The following is a 13,972-nucleotide window of genomic DNA, read 5'->3' on the forward strand; positions in this document are numbered from 1 at the left end:
CGACTCACACTGTCACGACGACAAGAGCGGCGGCACCCCACAGAGACCGGGGTCCAAAAAGTGACTCCGAGAAACTTGAACGGAGCATTGGAAGAAGCTGACCATGTCAAGACGCCGGGGGAACCCAGAGTGTCAGTGGCAGACCTGAGTCCTTCCCACACTCGCGGGAGGACAGCGTCGCCGCGGCACCAACGAGGCCTGCCCCAGAGGAGTGAAAGAAGTCCGACTCACCAGAGTCGGAGAAGAAGTCCGACTCACCAGAGTCGGAGAAGAAGCCCTTCCCGCCACGGGGAGAGGAGCCGGACTAAGGATGCGAGGAGCCGATCGCCGCGTGTCATTCGACACGTGGTCGACATGACCCCTCGGTGCCTATGTCCTAGAGGTCCGGTGCCGACTAAGCTAAAGTTGCCGCCCATATCATACAAAGGAGAAAGCGACCCAACCGACCATGCCGAGGCTTTCGAGTCTTACATGTCGGTATGGGAGCAACCTGATGAGGTTTTGGTGCCGAGTCTTCCCAACGACCCTGCATGGGATGGCACAAAGTTGGTACAAGGGGCTACCCAATGGGTCGGTATACTGTTATGCCGACCTAAGGGACACATTTTTGGCCCAGTATTCTTGCAATAAGAGGAGGGCCGTCGAGACATCGGATCTCGACTATCGAGACGAGGGGGCGAGTCTCTCCGAAGCTATGTAAAGAGGTTCGATGCCAAGGTTGAGCGATTCGTGAGCCGAAGCAAGCCGAACCGGCGGCCTTCGCACCGATGAAAGGCCTCCCAAGAGGGGACTTAAAAAACGAGCTCATCAAGTGCGGAGGCCTGAGCCTAGACTCCGCCAGAAAGATGGCCGACCAAGCCATAAAGGTGGAGGACTATCACAAGACCTGGGTAGGCCACAGCGAGGCCGGGCACCCAGAGAGGAAGAGCCGCCGGGAGGACAACCCGGATGAAGGACGCCGTGACAGTAATAGGTCACGGTCTGACAAGTCCGCCAGAAACAGAACTCGGCGGGCGCCGGGGGGAGTTCGGGGCCGTACTACCAAAAGCGGTACAATGGTCACACCCCCTGGTCGTATCTGCTGCCGAGGTCTTCTCCCTGAGCAAGAGCGAGGGCGAGGAAGTGGGAAAGGCCTCCCAAGGCGAGGGGGACGGTGACACGAGCCGATCGTGAGTACCACGGCCACACCGGTCACTTAATCGACAACCGTTTCGGCATCTCGAAGAATGCCATTGAAGAGCGATCCGGAAGGGGAGCCTCAAAGAAATATGTTGCCGGAGGCCAAAAGACTAATACCGGCGGCTCAAATAAAAATCCGTCTTTGAACGGATAGGAGTAATCCATGTTGTCATCGGGGCAACGAGAACGGTGGGTCCGCTCATGGGCACAAACGGCAGACCGAACGAGCTATATCGGCCATCAACTTTGTGCCCAAAACAGCGATCCTCGCTTCCAACATCCCCGACATAACTATTGGGAAGAAGGACTACGAGGGAGTCATCGCCCGCACAGCCGACCCACTTGTAGTCCACTTGGACATAGCCAACCACTGGTCAAGAGGTGCCTCGATTGACACAGCGCCTACACGAACATTATGTTCGGGGAGTGCTTTCTCAATCTCGGTCGAAGATTGAGGACTTGAGCCCCCGCACCAATCTGCATTGTCTGATTTTTCCGGGCCTACTGTTACCCCCGGGGTCAATCGGGATGCCGGTGATGTTCGGCGAGGGGAATGCGGCTAAGAATGTTCTATCCGAGTTCGTGGTCATTGACGGCTCGTCTGCCTACAACGTTCTCATAGGCCGAGTCACTCTGAGCGAGGCCGATGCAATAATGTCCATCCGGGCCCGACACCGATGTATGTCTCGGACCGGGGAAGCGCATAAACTCGTCTCAAAGGACGAAAAAAAGACGAAGTAGTCAACGTCCGGATATCCGCGAGGGTGCAACATGCAATCCCTCAAAGTGGCGAAGAAGTCGAGAAGGGGAAGAGCCCATCCTTACAACGGGAGGGCGAACTCATGGATGCCACTGTCGGCATGGTCGAAGGAGCCGAGACCGAAGAAGTGGAAATTGACCCGGGCGCACCGTGAATCGGTGTCAACCTGGAGCCAAAATTCAGGGCCGCTCTCCTAGACTCGCCGAGAAAAAACAAAGACGTCTTCGCTTACTCGGCAAGTCGAGATGGCGTGAGCCGGGAGGTAATTGTTCACAAGGTGAACGTACTCTCCACCGCCGCCCGTCAAGCGAAGATGAGGAACTTCTCACCGAGAAGGATGAGGCCATCAAAGCCGAGGTAGATAAATTACTAGCGGCGGGCTTTATCATGCCTTGTACTTATCCTGAGTGGTTAGCTAATGTTGTAATGGTGAGGAAATCATCGGGGGCGTGGAGGATGTGTGTAGATTTTACCAATCTTAATAAAGCGTGCCCCAAAGATTGCTATCCTTTGCCTCGAATAGATAGTTTAATCGACGCCACGGCAGGCTACACTATGCCGAGCTTCGCCGGACGCCTTCTCGTGGTATCATCGGTATTCATGGCCGAAGAAGACATGCCTAAGTGCGCATTCATCACCGGTAACGGCACATACATGTATAAAATGATGCCGTTCGGTTTGAAGAACGCCGGCGCAACTTACACAAGACTGGTGGACAAAGTGTTCCAAAATCAAAAAGGGCGAAACATTGAGGCTTACGTCGACGATGCTATTGTAAAAAGCAAGTCTGACAGCGAGCACTTAGCCGATTTACACGAGACATTTTGTTCACTAAGGAAGTATAGAATGAAGCTCAACCCAAAGAAATGCAACTTCGGTGTCCGGGCCGGCAAGTTCCTCGGCGTGCTTGTCGGCGCCGAGGAATTGATGCCAATCCGCAGAAAGTCCAAGCAATATTGGACCCTCGGAGCCGAGGAATCGAAAAAGAAGTTATGACGCCGACCGGGAGAATGGCGGCCCTTGCCCGTTTCATCTCTCGGTCAGCCGATAAGAGCACACCGTTCTTACGATTTTGAAGGGAAATAAGGATTTCACTGGGGGAGCAACAGAGCACGACTTTCGCAATCAAAGCTTACCTTCGACACTGCCGACCCTGTCCAGGCCGATCTTTGCCGGGGAGACGCTATACCTATACTTCGAAGATTACCTCGGCCACGGTCGGTCAAGGCCGTAATTGTCGAGAAAGAAAACAAGCAAAGAAAGACCAATTTACTTTATCGCCCATACACCGCTGGCCGAGAGAAACTACCCATTGATTGAAAAGCGACCTTCGCATTCGTCGTCGTTGCCGCAAGGAAGTTAAAACCCTACTTCGACGCACATCCCGTGACGGTCTTAACCGACCAACCATTGGAGAAAGCCTTAGAAAAATTCGAAAAAAAATCGTGCGAGACTTATCAAATGGGCGGTGGAACTCTCCGGCCACGGCATTCAAGACAAACCGAGGCCTTCGATAAAGGGGCAAGCGCGCGAGACTTCTTGGCCGAGTGCACATATCGGGAAGAATCACGTCCGGCATGTGGGAGGTGTATACCGATGGGTCCTCCACGGCAAACGGCTCGGGGAGCCGGCATCCTTATCATCGGCCCCAAACGGGACGAGTTTGAGTATGCCTTGAAGTTTACCTTCCCGGCCTCAAATAACGAATCCGAATACGAGGCGGTGATAACCGGAGTCGAGTTAGCTAGAGCTGCCGGGGCGGAACACATCATTTGAAAAGACTCGCTCTTGGTGACTAATCAAGTCCGAGGAGAGTACGAGACTCGAGACGACGGGATGACAAGGTACCTGGAAAAGGTAAAAGCCGACACTTCAAAATTGAAATCTTTCCAGATACAATGCATTCCCAGGTCTGAGAACAACCGAGCCGATGCTCTCTCAAAGCTTGCCAGTTCAACCATCAAGAATGTCAGTCGAACCGTGCTGGTGGACATCAGGAATGCTAAAAGCATTACTGAAACCATCGGCATGGTGGGCGACATAGAGCCGAGACGACGTGGATGACTCCGATAATGAAGTATAAACTGACAAATGAGTTACCGGAGGATCGCAGTCTCTCGCAGAAGATAAAGAGGATCGCAGCAAGGTACTTGGTGTTTGAAGGAGAATTATACAGGAGGTCCGTGATAAGGCCACTCTTGAAATGTGTCGGCCCAGCCGACGCGGAGCTAATGTCGACGTAAATTCACGAACGCATCTGTGGTCATCACATGGGGGCAAGAACACTAGCCCACAAAGCTCTCCGAGCCGGCTACTTCTGGCCCACCATGCTTGAGGATTCCAGAGCCAAAACCAAAAAGTGCAACAACTGTCAAATGCATGCTCCGGTGATACATGCACCTTCCCGAGACTCGCAGTAGGTACTTAGTCCCCTTCCTTTTGCACAGTGGGGGATGGATCTACTAGGGCCATTTCCAACGGCATCCGGAGGAAGAAAGTACTTGATTGTCGCCGTTGACTACTTCACCAAATGGGTTGAAGCTGTAGCGGTACCTTCGAAGACGACGGCGGCCGTAAGAAAGGTAATCTGGGAAAATGTCATAACTCGTTTTGGGTTACCCCAAGTCATGGTATTTGACCACGGCCGAGAGTTTTGGAGTGACACAATAATGAACTGGTTGGAAGAACTTGGTATCAAATTTGCATACTCCTCCGTCTGCCACCCACAGAGCAACGGGACAAAGCGGAGGCGCCAATAAAACAATCCTCAACGGTTTGAAGAAGAAAGTTGAAGACCTAAAGGGAAGATGGGCCGATGAACTACCCGGCGTCTGTGGGTCCCTTCGAACCACGGAGAAAGAAGCAACGGGTACAAATCCGTTCCACTTAGTCTACGGGTCCGGCGATCCGCTAATTGAAAGCGGCGGTGCCGACATTCGAACGGCCACCTTTAACCCGGTTGAAAATGAGGAAGGTCCGAGAACCTCCCTAGACCTGGTCGAAGAAAGCCGAGATACAACACGCCTCAACTTGGCAAAGTATACCAAAAACCGAATGAGAAGAGCCTACAACCGAAGAGTCCACAAAAGGAACTTAAAAGTAGGGGATATAGTCCTAAGAAAGTCGGCCGCCACCAACAAAGGAAACATTCATGGTAAATTGACGGCCAATCGGGAGGGTCCTACAAAGTGGTTGAAGAAATGAGGCGGGTACATACCGGCCGACAGACATGGAGGGTGTGCCTTTGATGAGCCATTGGAACACTGACAACCTCAGGAAATACTTTGTATAGCGGCGGAGGTGTCCAAAACTGTTGTTGGCACCCCAACGCGTGTTTATATCTAATGAAGAATCATCCAAGTTTTCCATCAAAGTGTTTATCCCCCCTAGTCATATCGAAGTAGACGCCACGGCCCAAGCCGGGCAGTCACCCCAAGAAGTAGACGCCACGGCAGTCACTACCAGCGCAGTTGATACTCGCGAAAGCGACCAACATGCCTTAGGAACGTATAAGTACAGTTGAGACGCAATTCTAGCCGCCTCGGCCAACCGAAGGCCTGGCAGAGGAAGCGATCAATATGTCTACAGATACGAACGCTGTCGAGCCGTAACCTCTAGCCGCCTCGGCCAACCGAAGGCCTGGCAGAGGACACAACGGTCGATACGCTAACATGTTCACATGTTTACAAAAAACGTTAAGCACAGTTGAGATACGCATTCTAACTGCCTCGGCCAGGCCGAAGGTAAAAACGAAAAAAGCGCTCAATTAATAACGTAAGAAGACAAGTGAAGGATTGTGATCAAAGCCCCGGCCAAGCCGAGGGCCAATAAACAAGCTTTATTGAAAATGATTACAAGTAAGGAGAATGCAGACGACGGCCGCCCCCATAGGGATAGCCTAAACACTACCTACCAAAGTTTACAAAAAAGGAACAGCAAAAGGGTACAGACATATGACATGAAGTGCCAAAAGATGGCAGGGAGGAAAGGCTTAATAATTGGCCCCCGAACAGCTGAAGCTATCCGAGATGCCGGGTGAATCTGGTGACGACCGCCCGTCTCCCTATGCCTGTTGCTGGTCGCCACCGGCGACATCAGCAGCAGCAACGGCATCACCATCGGTGGGCGACCCAGAGTCCAACTTGGCGCCTTGAGTTCACCGCCCTTGCCCTCTCAGCTTCCTCCTTGGCCGCCTTCGCCTTCTCAGCATGGGCCGCCTTCTCCGCGGCCTCCTCTTCCTCCTTCTTCACCCTTGCCTCCTCCGCAACCTTCTCCTCCGCGGCCTTCGCCTTAGCATCAAGCTTGTCATCAAACAGCTCGTCAAATCTCTGCCACGGGAAGGAGCCATCCGGAAAGAGCTCCCCGATCACTTCTCTGGCGGCTTCTTCGGCCAAGTCCCGGTATTGGGCGCACATGTTAGGAAGAATGACGCTTTGGAGCGTCTCGATGTCCAACTCCCTCTGGGCGATGATAGCCTTCATATTCCGAAGCACCTTCCCCTGGGCCTTAAACATGGACTTCCATTCGTCCCTCTTCTCAGCGGTGAAGTTGACGACGACTGAAGCCCTTTGTCACGCTCCTCTAGCGACTTAGCGGCTTCGGCCCCGCGAGCCTCAACCTTAGCTCTCTCAGCAAGGACTGCCTTTTCAGCGTCCTCCTTAAGTTTTCGCTCAGCAAGGACCGCCTTTTCAGCCTCAGCCTTGGCCCTCTCAGTTTCCTCCTTCGCAGCAGCGAGCTCAAGCCTGAGCCGCTCAAGCTGTGGGGCAATTTCAGCCATGACCTTTTCTTGCTCCATAATATGAGCACCGGCCACATCAGCCCACTTCGCCAGCATCCTGGACAAACTTAGGCCCTCCGACCTAATCTGGGCGGGGGAAGGCTTCGGGAAGAAGGAGACGACAGTGGCATCTTTACCACCCGTCTGCGCAGGTCGCTTCTCGCACGCCGTTCGCAGGACCGGTGGGCGGCGGTTGATCTACAAAAATTCAATCAAAGCATCCATGTCAACATTCATGGACATACCCAGAGCTTGTCATCGGAACGCCTAATGAACGCTAAGTCCGAGCCACGGAGTTAGATCTCGTACCAGGCTTGGCCTTCTTGGCCGGAGGACCCATTTATTTGCCGGCCTCGGTAGCGATGGCAAGATAGTAGCAGCAGCGGCAGCGGCGGCAGCATCTCTTTTCTCTTGCGTAAGAGAGGAGATTCCTCTGCCAATGTGACCTCCTCCTCGGTAATATCGACGATCTCCACCGTCTCCTTTTGGACTGAAGGGATTGGAGGTGGAACTGAAGTTGACGCCGTCGCCGCCGAAGACATTGTTTTTCGCTTTCGGCACGGTATGTTACCGGCAACCTTCGCCTGGGCCGCCGTCGTATCTAGGGCCTTCAACTGCTGGTCCATAAGGTCGTTTGGCGCCGGTCTGCGATCACGTGCATCGGCCTTCGGATGCATCTCAACAACGTTCTTGTCCTTGTCAAGTCCCATCTTCTTGAGGATTTCCTCAGACAGATCCGGGCCAAAACGGTCTGTAAAAGAAACGAAGCAAGAGTTAAATAAAAGAAATCAATCAAAGTTCAAAAAACAGAAACATTAAAAGCATAGATGGGCCTCACACCGACCCCACTCACCCTGTGTTAGGGCCGGTATGAGGCCGACGTGGCAGAGCGGCTCATCTTGAAGAATGATCTGCGTCGGGGGTATCCATCCCTTCGGCGACCCATCCTTCTCAGTCTCAAACAGCTTCATTGCCCGCCGTTCGTCCGCATTAAGAGGGACGTTCAAGACGTCCATCTTAAGCTTATGTCGGGAGACATATTTCTCACACTCCCCTTTGCTCTCGCACCGCAAATTGACTTGGTGCTGGAAGGACCGAGGCAGTGGATAATCCCCTGGAACCTCAACATATACCCACCGTGACTTCCAGTCCTTGCAGGAAGTAAGCTTGGGGACGGTGATATAACCTGGCTCGGTCTGTATGCTATACCACCCCCTGCCACCTTGGACATTCAGTCGAAGATGATGAAGCCGGCGGAATAGGTTCACCGTTGGGGCCTCCCCCTTGAAAGACAGAGCCACACAAAGCCAACTATAGTCCTAATGGCCAACGGATGCAGTTGGGCCACGGCGACGTTCATGGCTTTAATTATGGCCATAACGTATTCATTCAAAGGAAACCGGAGCCCATACTCCAGGCGTCTGATGTATACGCCGATATAGCCCTTGGGAGGGCAACAGACCGCCTGACCTTCCCCAGGGATAACAATCCTATACTCCCTGCCGAAGGAGAAGTGATGTTCAAAAAAATCAGGACCAGAACAACTGGCGAACTTATTGGTCCAAGCACGATCAGGGCCGATCTTACAGGCGTCGCCATGGTCCAGGATTTGCGGCCTCTCCTCATCAGGATGAGTCCTTTCCTCATCATCACCGTCATCATCACCGTCATCATCACCATCACCATCATCCGAGAAATCCTCCAAATATTGATCATCAACCTCGGGAGAAGGAGACCTAGGGCCCCCAGACCTTATCGGGATGGCGGCAAGTGCCTCCTCCTCATCAAGGCGCGACGGGGAACCCCCTGGCGCAGGATTACTAGGTCCGGCATCAGCAGAAGACATGTTCACAACAAAAACTTAACAAGTAAAAGTTGAAAAATTTGTTTGTTTACCTTGGGAAGAGTGTTACGCCGAGTAACGCTTCGAAGACTAGAGAGATGTTTCGTCAAAGAAAACTAAGCGAAAAGAAGAAAATTTTTGAGAGAATGAATTTGGAAGGCCAAATTCAGGGGCTAACTCTTCTATTTATAGGGCAAAGCCCACTCAATCCGACCAATCAGGGCAAAGCCCATGAAGCGTCAACCAATCAACAACGAGACACGTGTCAAGCATGCAGTCACGGAATGTTAATCGTCACAACAGTTACCAATATTCTTTGACACGCTACTTGGCGGAATGCCAATCGACGTATCTTCTTCAACACGCTCCTTATCTACTTGCCAAACGGCCAGCTGATCAACCAAGCTTGGCAGCACCGGCCGGGGGCAATCAAAGCATCCGGCACTCTCAACCTTGGACCCGCCGGCCAGCGACATCTTCTTTTCCACATTTGATGTCCATTACACATCCATGTGAAGGGGGGATATGGTACGGCCTGAACAGAAGCAAGCCGAGGAAGAGGAAGCCGGGGAAGAAAATTCAACTTGCGCAGAATACGCTCAACACTCATCGAAGGTCCATACCACGGCATAGACTACGCTGGGGGCAAATTGATGGGGCATATTCTACACCCCCTCACCGAGTCAACATATTGAGCAAGGTCAAGGATCAAGAGACAGCAAGTCAACATGTTAGACCGCCTAACCGACGCAGCCTGTCGGCCGATCACTTGGGTCTCGGCTAGGCAACTAGTCAGCCGGGAGACAAATCCGCGTACTCATATCCAAGACCCCTGCTAGCCTGTCGGCCGAGGATAGAACAGTCTTTCCACCTGCTAGCCACTTGGCCACTTGGCCACTACGTGACAAAAGGTGAAAGTCTATAAATACCCCACTTCTCTCATTGAGAAGGGGATCCACAATCTAACCTAAAACTCACTATTCATCTGGTATAAACTCCCTTATCTCTCTACAATATACTTTGTCAAGTAACACACAACTTAATCCCTTTAAGTTTACTGACTTGAGCGTCGGAGTGAGTACGCTCGGTGCAAAGCCGAGCCCTCAGTTTGTTCATCGTTTCAGGAGAGACCGAGAGGAAGAGTCAAGACAAGGAGAGACATCATTTCACCAAGCTTACGTGGTAAACAAATCTGCTCCGGAATCTACACCCGGAACACATACATTTTTCATTATCTTTCCATCCGCTATCCTTCTTACCTAAAATCAATTAACTCCTATTTCAACTTTTTTTTTTTCTAAAATCTAATCTAGTTGCTCCAAAAAACTGAAAATGGATCTTAATTCGCAAATTATTGTAACTTACTTGTTAGATAGATTTTGACATTCGAAAAGAAAACTAATTGGAATATCGATCGATTAATCAATAAATAAATCAATTAACAAATCTAATTGATTAATTGGCGACACAATTACTAAGACCAGCGCCGTTATCAACATATGAGCAACAATCATGCATGATATGTTATCTGAATTAGCGTTTCATTTCTTCATAAATTCATTGTGATCATTATCATCACGTGAGCAATAATCCTGACAATCTTGTGGAAAATACAACATTTCTTCAAGTTTCTTTTGTTCATGTATTGGTTGTGTATTGTGCGTTCGCTCGCTCCATGTTATATTTTGCTTGCGATTGAGGGAAGGAACTGTGATTTGTTGTTATTGATGATTTGGGGATTGTGTCGCTTTTAGGGTTAGAGTTTGGGTGATTTATGGTGAAGACGGCCTAATTGTTGTCATTGTTGGTCAACTTAATTGTTGTCGTTGTTGGTCAACTAGGTAGTCGACTGGTGTTTGACGGCTAGAAGTTGGTGGTCGCCGGTGGCCTACTGGGCGGGGAGGGAAAGTGTTGGTAATTGGTTTTAACAGAGATAGAAAAATGATAAAGGTAAAATCGTAAAAAAAAAATGTATGTGAAAAAGCACAACCTTTAATTTTATTTGCTAAACCATGTCGATGACCATCATATTTGGTCCACTTTGGTCCATTTGGTCCGGTCCGGTCTGGTCCACGCATTTTTCTGGTCCAGACCGGACCGGGCCAATATTAATATGGTCCGGCGGTCCACCTTTTAACCTTTATTTGGGCTTCGGTCCAGAGAGTTTGGTCCGGTCCGTTTCGGTCCTGTCTCGGAGCAATGAACACCCCTAGTGATTAGCCCCCATTACTTTCATTAATTGTGAGATTAACCCTTTAGGTTTCAAATGTAGTGATTACGCTCCATGACTTTGACTCAAAGTAAAATTGAATCCAATTTTTTTTTTATTTCCAACCAAAACTGCACTAAAAAAAATCAATTTCATTCACTTATACAATTTATCAATAGAATAAAAGTTGTTATACATTTATAAATTATATGAAACTTATTACACATTTTGGGAAAAAATAATATTTGAATGAATTACATAAAACTTAGAATTTGTAAAGTAATTTCATATGTATATCAATTATATTTAAACTAGATAAAATATTAAAAATATTATATCTGAAAACTATGTTAATTAATAATTTATTTAAATACTGTAAAATATTAAAAATTATTTAATGTACAATGAGTCTAAATATAAAATGATAAAATGATATATTTATGTTAAAATTAAAAACAGTGTTTGATTTCACTTTTTTGTCAAAGTTACGGGGCCTAATTGCTACATTTGTAACTTATGGATCTAATCTCACAATTGCTCAAAGTTATGGGGGCTAATCGCCACTTTCGCCAAATGTTTTTCCTATTATTATTTTACTAGGTTTGGTGTCCGGCCTCGCTCGAGCTACATCTATTTAGCATTAAAATTTATTTCAATTAAATAAAACTACTTTAAAGTTGCATAACTCATATGTAACACCCCCATACTCCAAGTGCCTTACCAGGACCATTTAAGGCAAGAGAATGCTACCATCTCGGTTACCCGAGGCAATGTATATCAAATAGACAATAAAGAAACATACTTTATTAAATATGTTAAAAGTGATACAAGTCCAAAACCAAAAATGTTAAAGAAAATACATCTGTTCCTCAAAACTGTCAAACCAACTAAATAAAGTGAATGTTAAGACACAGCGGAAGACTTCTGGACATCTCGTGGCAACTCAACCCAGCTATCCCATGCGCATCATGTCATACCTTCTCAATACCTGCTCACCATCCCCGAATAGATCACCACAGTTTTCAAAACATTTAAACCGGGGTCAGTTACTATTTACATAAAACAATACAACAAAAGTAATACAACAATCATCCAATCCCCATCACAACTCCACACACCTGACTACACACTAAAGTGTGTAGCCTGTCGGAATACCCATCGCAACAGGTATTCCACACCACCAGTGGGGGACCGCAGCCGTTCCCACCTAAGCCCCGCTCATCTCATCCGAGCGATAACCCATGTTCCTAAATGTGCACATCCTCTCTGTGGCGGGTTCCACAGAAGGCGAATCAAGAGCGTGAAGCCACTCCCGCAAGTGACTCCACTCAGCCGAGGACGCACCTCGCAAATCACAGACAAACAATCACAACCAACTACATTAAACAACAACAACCACCAATTACCAATTCCAACATGATACAATTCAACAACAATGATCAACCATCAACAATACTATGTAAACAATAACCGTGTAGGGAAACCCTACCTGGAATAAGCAACCACAAGATCGTCACACGCAGCTACTCAGTAATGTTCCTCTACGAATCCTCCTCCTATAACACATATTCATATAATTATCACCCACTCAACATAATACACCCAAAACCCCCAAATCTACCTAATTAGGGTTTTAAACAAACTCAACGAAACATTATAAAAATTATATAAGAATCTTACCCTTGACGCGACGAACTCAACGGCGTAAAGAACAAGACAAATCGACGATCATAGCCCTTGGGATTTGTTAACAACGCGAAGAACAATGCAACGTAACTCCTTTTTCTCTCTTTGAAAGGTTTTAGAAAGTAAAAAAAGATTAAAAGAATGACGGAATCCTTTTATACTAATCACGCGTTATTAATAAAACACGGCTAAAATAACCCGTAAGACTCACTTACTCGATCGAGTAAGTCACTTACTTGATCGAGTAAGTCACTTACTCGATCGAGTGCCCAACATACTCGATCGAATACCCATCAGGTAGCCTACTGTTTCGTATAAAAACATACTTACTGGCGAGAGTAAGCCTCACTCGATAGAGTACCCATAGACATAGAAAATCGTAGTATTACATCATAAGTTTATTATTAATATATTTTTCTATGACATATCTTAAAATTACGATGAAATAAATTATGACACAAATTCACTACTCCTGCTATTAATATTTTACTTAAATCGATTGGTTAGCTAATTGTTCATATATACTCTCTTTTGTTGTTAGTATTGTTACTTTTATTACATTCGTATTACTACTATTACTTTCACTACTCCCGCCGTAATTATTGTTACGTAATTATTGTTACTTTCACTAATGCCGCATTAATAATGATAATTTCACTACTCCCATTGTTACTTCTATTACTTTCACTACCCCCGGTCGTTGCTAATATTGTTACTTTGACTACTCAAATGAGTGATTAGTATCATATTACTATTCCAATACTACTACAACTCTTTTCACTACTAACATAACTACTTTTACTATTTAGACATGCAATTTTAAGAGGTTTATATATTGATATAAATATATCACATATATGCATTTAATTAAATCAAAATAATTATGAAATATTATATTTTTTAGAAATCTAGCTTGATTTATTTACCTTTTAATAGCTTCCAAAATATAACATACTTTATATTATATTTGTGTATGTTAAATATTAACATCTTTATACTATTTAATACCATAAGTGGGGGCATGTTTATTTTAAGGAAAATCACCATATTCTGGTGTTCTCAAAATTTATACTTCAACCAAAACTATATAATATTTACATTGAAGTTCCTTGGTTAGGTCTATCACACAGCGGTACCAATTAAAACTATATACTATAATTAATTTCTATAGATTTATTTAATTACATTGAAATCCCGTGGTTTCCGAATTATTTTTACATTGAAATTCACAGACGAGAGGGAGAGAGCGAAGGTCCTCGATGGACAGCCGTGGCACTTTGACAAGTTTATCTGGTGTTTTAGCGAGCCAAACCTTGAAGGAAGGATGACGGATGTACCATTACACTTTGTTCCGCTATGGGCTAGGGTTTACGATCTCCCTCTTCGTGGAAGGTCTAATATGGAGAATGTGAGACAACTTGGTTCACAACTGGGTAGCTATATTACAATGGACGAAGTGCCCTTACCTGAGTTGGAACGGGTAGTTAGATTAAGAGTTATGCACGATGTCCGACAGCC

This window comes from Silene latifolia, chromosome 4 (genome assembly GCF_048544455.1).
Source record: "Silene latifolia isolate original U9 population chromosome 4, ASM4854445v1, whole genome shotgun sequence".
Taxonomy (NCBI): Eukaryota; Viridiplantae; Streptophyta; class Magnoliopsida; order Caryophyllales; family Caryophyllaceae; genus Silene; species Silene latifolia.